A 10111-nucleotide genomic window follows, 5' to 3' on the forward strand; every position below is an offset into this window, starting at 1 on the left:
GGGCTAAGAGTCAAATACAACCATGTAATGACAGTTATTTCGTCTCAGGTAGTTTAAATGCATATCTACAAGTGAACCGTCAGCAGTTACTAACTAAAAATACTCACTTAAGTATCACTCACAAAGAAAGGCTTGCGTGCTTTGAGCTGATGGTAGGGACAGAGAAACTCTGAAGATAACGTGGAAATGGAAGACCCGTTGAAATGAGAGGACTCAGGACTTTGTAAGAAACTGAACAGCATCCTGTTTTGTAGTCAATGACTGATCTAATTTATTTTACGCCAATGTTACATACAACCATCCTGACGTGAAAACGTCTCAATATGCTGTTTTGAGCTACAAGTGGTAGAGTATCTCCAAGCTAGACTAGGAGACCTCTTCCGCATATATGTGGTACAAGCTTGAATAAATTCACCTTGTTTTGATCTACTCGGGTCTGAAGATGCAACCTTTTCAAAAACCCACAATCAAAGCGAGAATAATATTCTCTGAATCCCGTTGACTCCAGTTTTGCTATGATTCCTTGATACAATGCTCTGTCAACTGGAGCCTTAAGATGGCAGGAAAGTCACACTCTCATTTGGAATTCAGCTGTTTGGTCCATGTTTGCACCAAAAATGTAAGGAGATCAGGAGTGGCCCTTGCTGAACTCAAACTGAGATCCATCACTGTGATATTGCAAAGCAAGTGCTGCTTGATGTCATTGTTGTCATCCTGTTTTGACTGCATTTACGTATCGACAGGCCAGACGATTGACTGAAGGCTTGTTCACACAGACCACATGTATGGTTTCTCTTCACTTGAACGATGCTTTTTTTCTTCCACGTTCAAAGCACTCGAGAATTGAGTGTTACTGGCAGCTGTTGATCCAATTTTTGACTTGAGCTGCCTGTCTGTAAATCCTTTCCAATTCCCTAGAAAATAAATTTAAAAACATTCAAACGTGGAATGAAAGCTTCTGGATTGTTAGAAAAACCCACCTCGATCATGAATGTCCTTGAAAGGACAGATGATGAAAAATACAGGACAAATCAGGCTGCAGGAACTGGCTACTGAGCCAGTCATCGTTTCTGCAGGGCCAGCAGAGTGGGAGGTTTGAGTGATACCACAACAACGCTGTCTGTATAACAATACAAACCGTACAACTGTCTGACCATAACTTGTGTCAGCCTGTACTTGGATAAATATAAATGACCTGAGCTTGCTGAAAAGCATTTCTGTAAACAAGTGGGAATTCATGGGCCACCTTCAGACACACACGGTCCCCCTCTGTACTGGTGAGACTTGCATTTGGAGTACTGTGTTCAGTTCTAGTCACTGTACTTACAGAAAGTTGTTAATACATTGGAAACATTTCAAAGAAGATTTAATGGACTAATACCTAGAATGAGTCGAGTGCCTAATGGGGAAAGGGTGGACAGGCTGGGCCTGGATCCTCTGGAGTCTCGAAAAGAAAGAGGAGACTAAATTGAAATTTGAAAGATATTAAAGGGAGCCGACCACGTGGATGTTGAAAACATGGTGCCTTTTGTGGGAGAATCTAGAACTGATGGTCATTGTTTAAAGGTAAGGGTGAATCCATTTGAAATGGTGAGGAACATTTCTTTTCTCTAAGAGGGTTGTGAATCTTTGTCACTCCCTTTGTCAAAAGGCAGTGGTTGCAGATCGTTAAACTTTTTTTTTTAAGGCAGAAGCAGACAGATTCTTGATGACCGAGATGATGAAAGATATTCAGGGATACGCAGACACAGAGTTGAGGTCGAAATCAGATCAGCCCTAATCTTATTGAATCTCAGAGCAGGCTCAAAGGGCCGAGTGGCCGACACTTGTTCCTCATTCATATGCTCGAATGAACCAGAGAACAAAGAAACACAAATCTTGTCTGATTACTGGGGGTCAGGATGGTGTTTGCGCTCCTACTTCACCTACTCGGTATATTAGTTCCATTTTATCCCCCCACCCAGCTTCAATTAACATCCTTTTATTTCCAGGGAATACACCATTTTTGGTGAGATGAGGCATTTTGATAGAAGAAGAACAGAACATATGAAATAGGATCTAGAGTTGTCCATTATACCCCTCGAGCCTCAAAAAGGTCAAAGCTCATCTATTTAGGCTTCAATTCCACATTCCCAATTGGCCTTGATAATGTTTTTTCCTTTATTCCTGTGGGCATTGCTGGCTAATCCATGTAGTTGTCATTGAGAGGGTGGTAGTGATCTGCTTTCGTGAACCACTGTACTCCATGAGCTGCAAATGGACCCACAATGCTGTTAGGGAGGGAATTCAGGATTTCGACCCAGCAACACTGAAGGAATAGTGATATATTTCCAAGTAAGGATGGGGAGTGGCTGGGAGGGAATTCATGCCCAACATCCAGTCTCAGAGACCTACAGCACAGAAAAAGCCTCGGCTGACTCTGTCTGATTTTGTCACTATCATCTAAGTAGTCTGTTATCCCACCTTTTATAGTGGACTCGAACATTTTTTCCCACCAACAATGTTATGCAAATTCCATGTTTTCTCTCTGACTTCCTTCTTAAATACTGGGGTTATGTTAGCTACCCTCCAAACCGTCGGAACTCTTTGTGACTGTATAGTATTTTGGAGCATAACCATGAGTGCAGCTGCTCATTCTAAGGCCACTTCCTAAGGTACTCGGAGATGAAAGTTATCAATCTCAAGGGATTTATCTGCCTATTACCTCATTAGTTTTCCCAATTTATACAATTCCACCTTCCAATTAGACCCTGTGATCCCCTTAATTTTGGGACATTATTTGTGTGCCCCTTTTTGAAAATCTAAGATATATTTAATTGGTCTGCCATCACTTTGCACTCCATTATAAATTCCCTGTTTGATTGTAAGGAGACCCGACATTTTTCTTGACTAATCTTGGATTATCAATCTTCAATTAAGAGTTTAATGATGATCATGAAACCGTTGTTGATTGTCAGGAAAAACCCATCTGGCTCACTAATATCCTTTAGGGAAAGAAACTGTCATCCTTACCCGGTCTGGCGTATATGTGACTCCACCCCCACTGCAATGCAGTTAACTCTGGGCAATCAGGGATGTGCAATAAATTCTGACCGAGTTAGCAATGTCCACATCCTGTGAATGTCCATTTAAAAAACGCCGTTGGTTTTATGGTCCCTGCAAGAGTACTCTCAGATTCTACTTTCTCCCTCTAATTAAATCCCTTTGTCTCCCTTTGCTGAAATCTAAACTGTTCCCAATCCTTAGGTCTGTTGTTTTATTTATCCAATTTGTATGCTGCTTCCTTAAATTTAATACCCATTCATTTCTCTTTCTCTGCCATGGTTTGACCATGTTTCGATTTTATTTTTATGCCACAGCTTGTCCACGTCCTCTTTCAATGTTTGCCATTACCCATCTCCCATCATCCATTTAAATTGTGATCCACAATTTATCACAACTGGCTCATGCCTCGTACCATTCTAACTTCTTTTATTTAATTACAGGACTCTAGTCTCAAAAACAACGACATCACTCTCCATCTTAATGTTGAATTCTATCCTGTCGTGGTCACTCTTCCTTAAGGGCCCATGCTCAACTCGATTGTCAATTATTCCTTTCTCACTACCCAATACTCATCTGCTTTTTCAACCTAAAATTGTACCATATATACGCTAAGAATTCCTCCTCTATCTTATTGCTACTGATGCTATCTGCTCAATTTATATGTAGGTTGAAGTCACCCATAATTACAGGCATAACTTTATGCCTTGTATTTCTAAATTCCGTTCGAATGCCTTCCCCAGTATGACTGCAGCTTGGGGTCTATATACAACACTAATATCACTTTCTCTCCATTGGCGTTTGAGCTCAACCCACAGAGATTCTACTTCACCACACCCTATATCCTGGCTCACATCATATTACTTTCCTGTTTTAATCAGCAGTTCCAGCCTAATCCCATTCCATTTCGCCTGCCCAACTTATCCTCTTTAGACAAACCACTTATTCCAGGGTTCAATCGACTAAACTTTCTCTGAACCACTTCGGATAAGCGTCCAGACGACCAAAACCTGCACGAGGTATTTGAGATTTGGTCTCTTCCCTTCCCTGTACAAATGAAGCAGAACATCCTTACATTGATGTTTAACTCCTGTGATAATAAAGCATACAGCCTGTTGGCTTTCTGGATAAGACCGAGATCTTAGTCAATTGGGTCAATGGGCTAAAGAGTGGCAGATTGAACTTTATTTGAATAAATGTTTGTTTTATCCAAAATGGAATACTTCACATGGGCAGGACTTAGACAATTAATAGTAGGGCCCTGGGTACTATTACAGAACAGAGAACCTAGGCTTTCAGGTACATTAGTCATTGAAATTTGTTTCACAGGTGGACAGGGTGGTTAAGAAGGCATTCAGCACACTTGTCTTCATTGCTCAGGTCTTTGAGTACGGGAGTTAGGACGTCATGTTGGAGGTTGTAAAGGATGTTGGTGAGGACTCTCCTGGAATACTGTGTGCCATTCTGGTAGTCCCGTCATCGGAAGGATATTATTAAACTGGAGTGAGTTCAGAATAAAAACAGGATATTACTGGGTAAGAAGGGTTCGAGTTGTAAAAATAGGCTGGATAGGCTGGGACTTCATTCACTGGAAGGTAGGAGGTTGAGGCGTAACCTGAAAGAGGTTTATAAAAGCACGAGAGGCTTAGATAAGGTGAATAGCAAAGGTCTTATCCCTCAGATAGATGAGTTCAAAACGAGGGGGCATATTTTTTACGGTGAGAGAAGAAAGATTTTAAAAATGACATGAGGGGTAACTTTTCTTTTCTTTTTACATAGAGTGTGCTCAGTGTGTGGAATGAACTGCCAGATGAAATGGTAGGTGCAGGTACAGTTACAGTTACAATGTTTAAAAGAGATTTAGATAAGTACACAAATTCGAAAGGTTTGGAGTGATGTGGGCCAAATGCAGGAAGATGGGACTAGTTTAGTTTGGGAATATGGTCAGGATGGAATAGTTGGACCATTAGGTCTGTTTTCATGCTGTATGACACCATGGTTACATGCTATATCTGCATACTAACTTTGTAACTCATACTTTATCCTCCACATCTCAGAATTCAGCAGTCATTCACCATTTAAGGAATATTCTGCTCTTGTTTCTGCTTCCTGCTAAAGTGAATGATTTCACATTTTCCTACATTATACGTCATGCAAGATATTTTGCCCATACTAATGTTTCGGGTTTCAGAAGCTGTAGGAAGGATACAAAGGGAGGCAAAAGAAGTGAGGGAGTGGCTTTTTTTTTATTGGGGAAAATATTGCAGCTGCAACTGGAAAAGATATTTCTGAAAAAAAAAATGTCCAGTGAAAATATATGGGTTGAAATTAGAAATAAGAAAGGAATGATCATGTGGTGGATTGTACTGTGGGTTCCTAATTAGTCAGAGGAAATTGAGGAACAAATACGTAGAGAGATCTCAGATATACGAAAGAATGAGAAGGTTGTAGGAATCGGTGATTTTAATTTTCTAAACATTGACTGGAACTGCTACAGTGTTAAAGGTTTGGATGGTGAATAATTTGTTAAATGTGTTCAAGAATATTTTCTTTATCAATAAGTCATTGTTCCTACTAAAGAGAAAGAGAAAACTTGAGTTCTCTTTGGTAATAAGGCACAGTAAGTGACTGTACAGGAATACTTTGGGTCTGGTGATAATAATTCTGTCAGTCTTAAAACAGTTATGGAAAAGGATAAGCCTTCCAGAAAAGGTAAAAGTGTTTAATAGGAGTAAGGCCAATTTTAATGGTATGCGACAAGAACTTTCAAAAGTTGAATGGAGTCGACTGCAGGTAGAGGGTCATCTGATAAGTGGGAGGTTTTCAGAAGTGTGGTAACGAGAGTTCAGAATCTTTATGTTCTTGTTAGAGTGAAAGGTAAGGCTGGTAGAATTAGACAACAATGGATGAAAAGGATATTCAGCTTTTAGTCAAGAATAAAAAACTCATCATCAATTAGATACAAACAATTGGGTTTAAATGAATCTTTTGAACAGTATAAACAGTGTACAGGCATTCGTAAGTGGGAGATCAGGAAGGCAGGAGGGGATATGAAATTGCCTTGATAGATAAGGTGACGGATAATGCAAAGATATACCACAAGTACTTTAAGAGCAAGAAAGCAACGAGAGAGCAACTAGAGATTAAAGAGGTCATCTCGGCATTGAACCTCAGGAGATGACAGAAATATTACAAAGATATTAATACTTTGCATCAGTTTTTACTGTGGAGAAAGAAGTGGATGTTGGAGAATTCAGGGAAAAAAATAGTGTGTTTTGAAAACAGTTCACATGGACGTCTTCTAAAATATAAAGATGGATATCCTGTGGCACAGAAGACGGGGCAAGATTTTTAAATAAATATTTCTCCTCAGTGTTTAGTGAGGAGAGAATCGTGGATGCTACGGAAATACGGGAAACAAGCGGGGATGTTTTGGACCACATACTTATTCTCAGAGAGGTGGTGTTTGCAGCCTTAAAGCGCATTAAGGTGGATAAATCCCTGGGCCTGATCAAATCCATCCTCAGACATTGTGGGAGGCTCGGGAAGAAATTGCAGAGGTCTTTGTAGAGATTTTTGCTTCAGCTTTAGCCACTGGTGAAGTTCCAGGAGACTGGATAGTGGCTAATGTTGTTCCATTGTTTAAAGAAAGGTAGCAAAGACATGCCAGGGAACTACAGGCCAGTGAGCCTGACAGCAGTGGTAGGCAAGTTATTGGAGAGGATACTGAGGGACGGGATCAACCAACATTTGGATAGTCAAGGTCCGATTAGGGATTGTCAGGATGGGTTTGTGCGCGGGAAGTCACGTCTGACAAATCTTTCAGACTTTTTCTGAGAGGAAACCAAGAGTACGGCAGTGATCTCATCTATGTGGACTTTAATAAGGCTTTTAACAAGGTCCTGCACGCAGTCTAGTCATGCAGTTTAGGTCGCATGGGATCCAGGGAGAGCTAGTGAATTGATTCGAAACTGGCTCAGTGGTATGAAGCAGAGGGTGATGGTTGAAGGTTACTTCTCAGACTGGAAGCCTGTGATGTGCCACAGGGGTCAGTGCTGGGACCTTTGTTATTTGTTATTGACATAAATCATCTGGATGTGAATATACAGGGATGATTAATAAGTTTGTGGATGATACAAAATTAGTAGGTATTGAGAGAGGAAGATTATCAGAAATTACAAAGGGATCTCGATCAGTTGGGGAAGTAGGCTGAGGGTTGGCAAATGCAATTCAATACAGATAAGTGTGAGGTGTTGCACTTTGGAAAGTCAAACCAATGTAGGACTTATACAGTAAATGGTAAGGTCCTGAGGATTGTTGTGGAACAGAGGGTCGAGGAGAACAGGTACATAGTTCATTGAAAGTGGTGTCACAGGTAACAAGGGTGGAGGAGAAGGCATTTAGCATGCTGGCCTTCATCGGTTGAGGCATTGTGCATAGGTGTTGGGACATGATGTTACAGATGTATAAGTCATTGGTGAGGCTGCACTGGAATACTGTGTACGGTTTTGGTCACGCTGTCACAGGAAAGACATAGTTAAACTGGAAAGTGTGCAACGAAGATTTACTAGGATGTTACCAGGACTAGTAGGCCCAAATTGTAGGGACAGGTTGGTCAGGGTAGGACTTTATTCCTTGGAATGTAGGAGAATGAGGGAGTGACTTTATTGAGGTGTCTCAAATCATGAGGGGCAAAGATAGGATGAATGCATATCGGCTTTGTCCCAGGGATGGGGAATTGAAAACGCGAGGTCATAGGTTTACGGTGAAAGGGGAAAGATTTAAGAAGGACCTGAGGGGTAACTTCTTCATGCACAGAGTGGTGCATGTATGGAATGGGCTGTTAGAGAAAATGGTTGAGGCTGGTGCAATAGCAGCATTTAAAATACATTTGGACAGGTGCATGGATGGGAAGGGTTGAGAGGGAAGTGGGCCAAATCCAGCAGTTGGAACGAGCTTAATGGCCAGCATGGACCAGTTTGGGAAAAAGGCCTTTTTGCATGCTGTATTACTCTATGAATCTAAATCTTACAACCTGTCTAGTGCATCCCATCGTGTTGTGGAAAGTTAAAGAGAAAATGTGGGGATGCTTGCAGAAATATTGTATCATCTATACCTACGGGTGAGGTGCCAGATGACTGAAGAGTGGCTAATGTTGTGCCTTCATTTAAGGGACGTAAGGAGAAGCCTGTGAACTATAGGCATGTGAGTCTGACTTTGGTGGTGGATATGTTGTTGGAGGTGATTCTGGAAGATAGCATTTGGAAAGGCAAGGACTGATTATGGATTTTCAGCATGGTTTTATGCAAGTGAAATAGTGTCTTACACATTTGACTGAGATTTTGATGAAGTAACCAAGATGATCGATGAGGGCAGAGCAGTAAATATTGTTTACTTGGACTTTAGTAAAGCTCTTGAGAAGGTTCCACAAAGTAGACTAATTTGAAAAGTTAGCTTACATGGGATCTGGGGTGAGCTTGCCAGTTGGATAAAAAATTTGCTTATTTTCACAAGACAGGCTATGGCAGTGGAGGGTTGTTTTTTGGACTGGAGGCCTGGTGTTCAGCAATGACCAGTGGCGTTCTGCAGGGATTGGTATTGTGTCTACTTTTGTTTGACATTTATATGAATGATTTCGATGAGAATATAGAAGGCATGGTTAATAACTTTGCGGATGACACCAAAATTGGTGGCATAGTGGACAGTGAAGAAGGTTATCTAAGATTTCAAAGAGATCTTAATCAATTGGGTCTATGGGCTGAGGAGTGGCAGATGGAGTTTAATTTGAATAAATGTGAGGTACTGTACTGTACTAAAACAAACAAGGGATGCAGGACTTATACAATTAAAAGCAGACCCTTGGGTATTGTAGACCATAGAGACTTGAGGCTTTAGTTACCGAATTCTTTGAAATTTGCGTCACATACAGACAGGGTGGTTGACAAGGCACTCAGTATGCTTACCTTCATTGCTCAGTCTGTTGTGTGGAGAAGTTGAGACGTCATGTTGAGATCATACAGGCCATTGGTGAGGCCTCTTCTGCAGGTGTCCAATTCTGGTTGTCCTGTTGGAGCAATGATGTTATTAAGCTGGAGAGAATTCAAAGGTGGTTTACCGGGATGTTGCTGAGAATGGAGGGATTGAGTCATAAGGAGGGGCTGGGACTCCTTTCACAGGAATGTAGCATGTTGAGGTTGACCTTATAGAGGTTTGTGAAATTCAGGTGTCCTTTCTCCGGTGTGGGGATTTCAAGACCGGGAAGCATATTTTTAATCAAATGGAATAACATTTATTGTCACATGTACTCACATGAGTACAGTGAAAAGTTTACAAGTTGCCACTTGTGGCACCATCTCAGGTACAAAGGTACCGAGGTACAACACTACCCAGCGCCCTACCATTAATTGTTTAAGTCCTGCCCTTGAGGAGTATACAGAAGGTGAATAGCAGATGTCTTTTCCCTCGGGTGGGGGATTTCAAGACTTGGGGTATATTTTTTAAGGTGACAGGTGAAAGATTGAGAAAAGGCATGAGGGGCAACCATTTTTTTTTGCAGAGTGTGGTTCCTGCGTGGAATGAACTTCCAGAGGAAGTGGTGGATACAGGTACAGTTTACAACATTTAAAAGACGTTTGGATAATATGTAAATAAGAAATGTTCAGAGAGATATAGACAATGTGCAGGCAGATGGGACTACATTAGTTTTGGAACATGGTCAGCATGGACTGGCTGGACCAATGGGTCTGCTTCCATGCTGTCAGACTCTATGACTCTGTGATTGAAACTAACAGAATACTGAGAGGACTGGATAGATAGACATGGAGATGTTTCGACGAGCAGGAGAGACTCGAATCTGAGGGCACCGCTCTCAGCAAAGGGATGACCCTTTAGAACTGAGAAGAAGAATTTCACACGGTGAGCAACCAGCAAAGATAATCACGGTCGCTGCTTCAGTTCAATGGTCCCTGCTTAGTGAAGTGGTGAATTCTACTGGCAAAGAAAACACATTTGTCCTCAGGAGACTGCTTCAGTGACTTCTCTTTTTCTGATGGATTCATCATGAAGTTCC

The 10111-nt window shown here is 41.3% G+C and overlaps 1 long non-coding RNA gene across 1 annotated transcript; it reads right to left on the bottom strand.

Annotated features, from left to right (window-relative positions):
• Window positions 1–246: 246 nt before the first annotated feature.
• LOC125481672 lies at window positions 247–9106 on the bottom strand. The gene is made up of 2 exons (XR_007261426.1): window positions 9006–9106; window positions 247–914 (listed from the first exon to the last, which is right to left on the bottom strand). It is a non-coding gene; the product is annotated as an uncharacterized LOC125481672 (long non-coding RNA).
• Between the last annotated feature and the right edge of the window lie 1005 nt (window positions 9107–10111).

Source organism: Rhincodon typus, unplaced genomic scaffold (assembly GCF_021869965.1).
Source record: "Rhincodon typus isolate 14 unplaced genomic scaffold, sRhiTyp1.1 hic_rhity00003024, whole genome shotgun sequence".
NCBI classification, from domain to species: Eukaryota; Metazoa; Chordata; class Chondrichthyes; order Orectolobiformes; family Rhincodontidae; genus Rhincodon; species Rhincodon typus.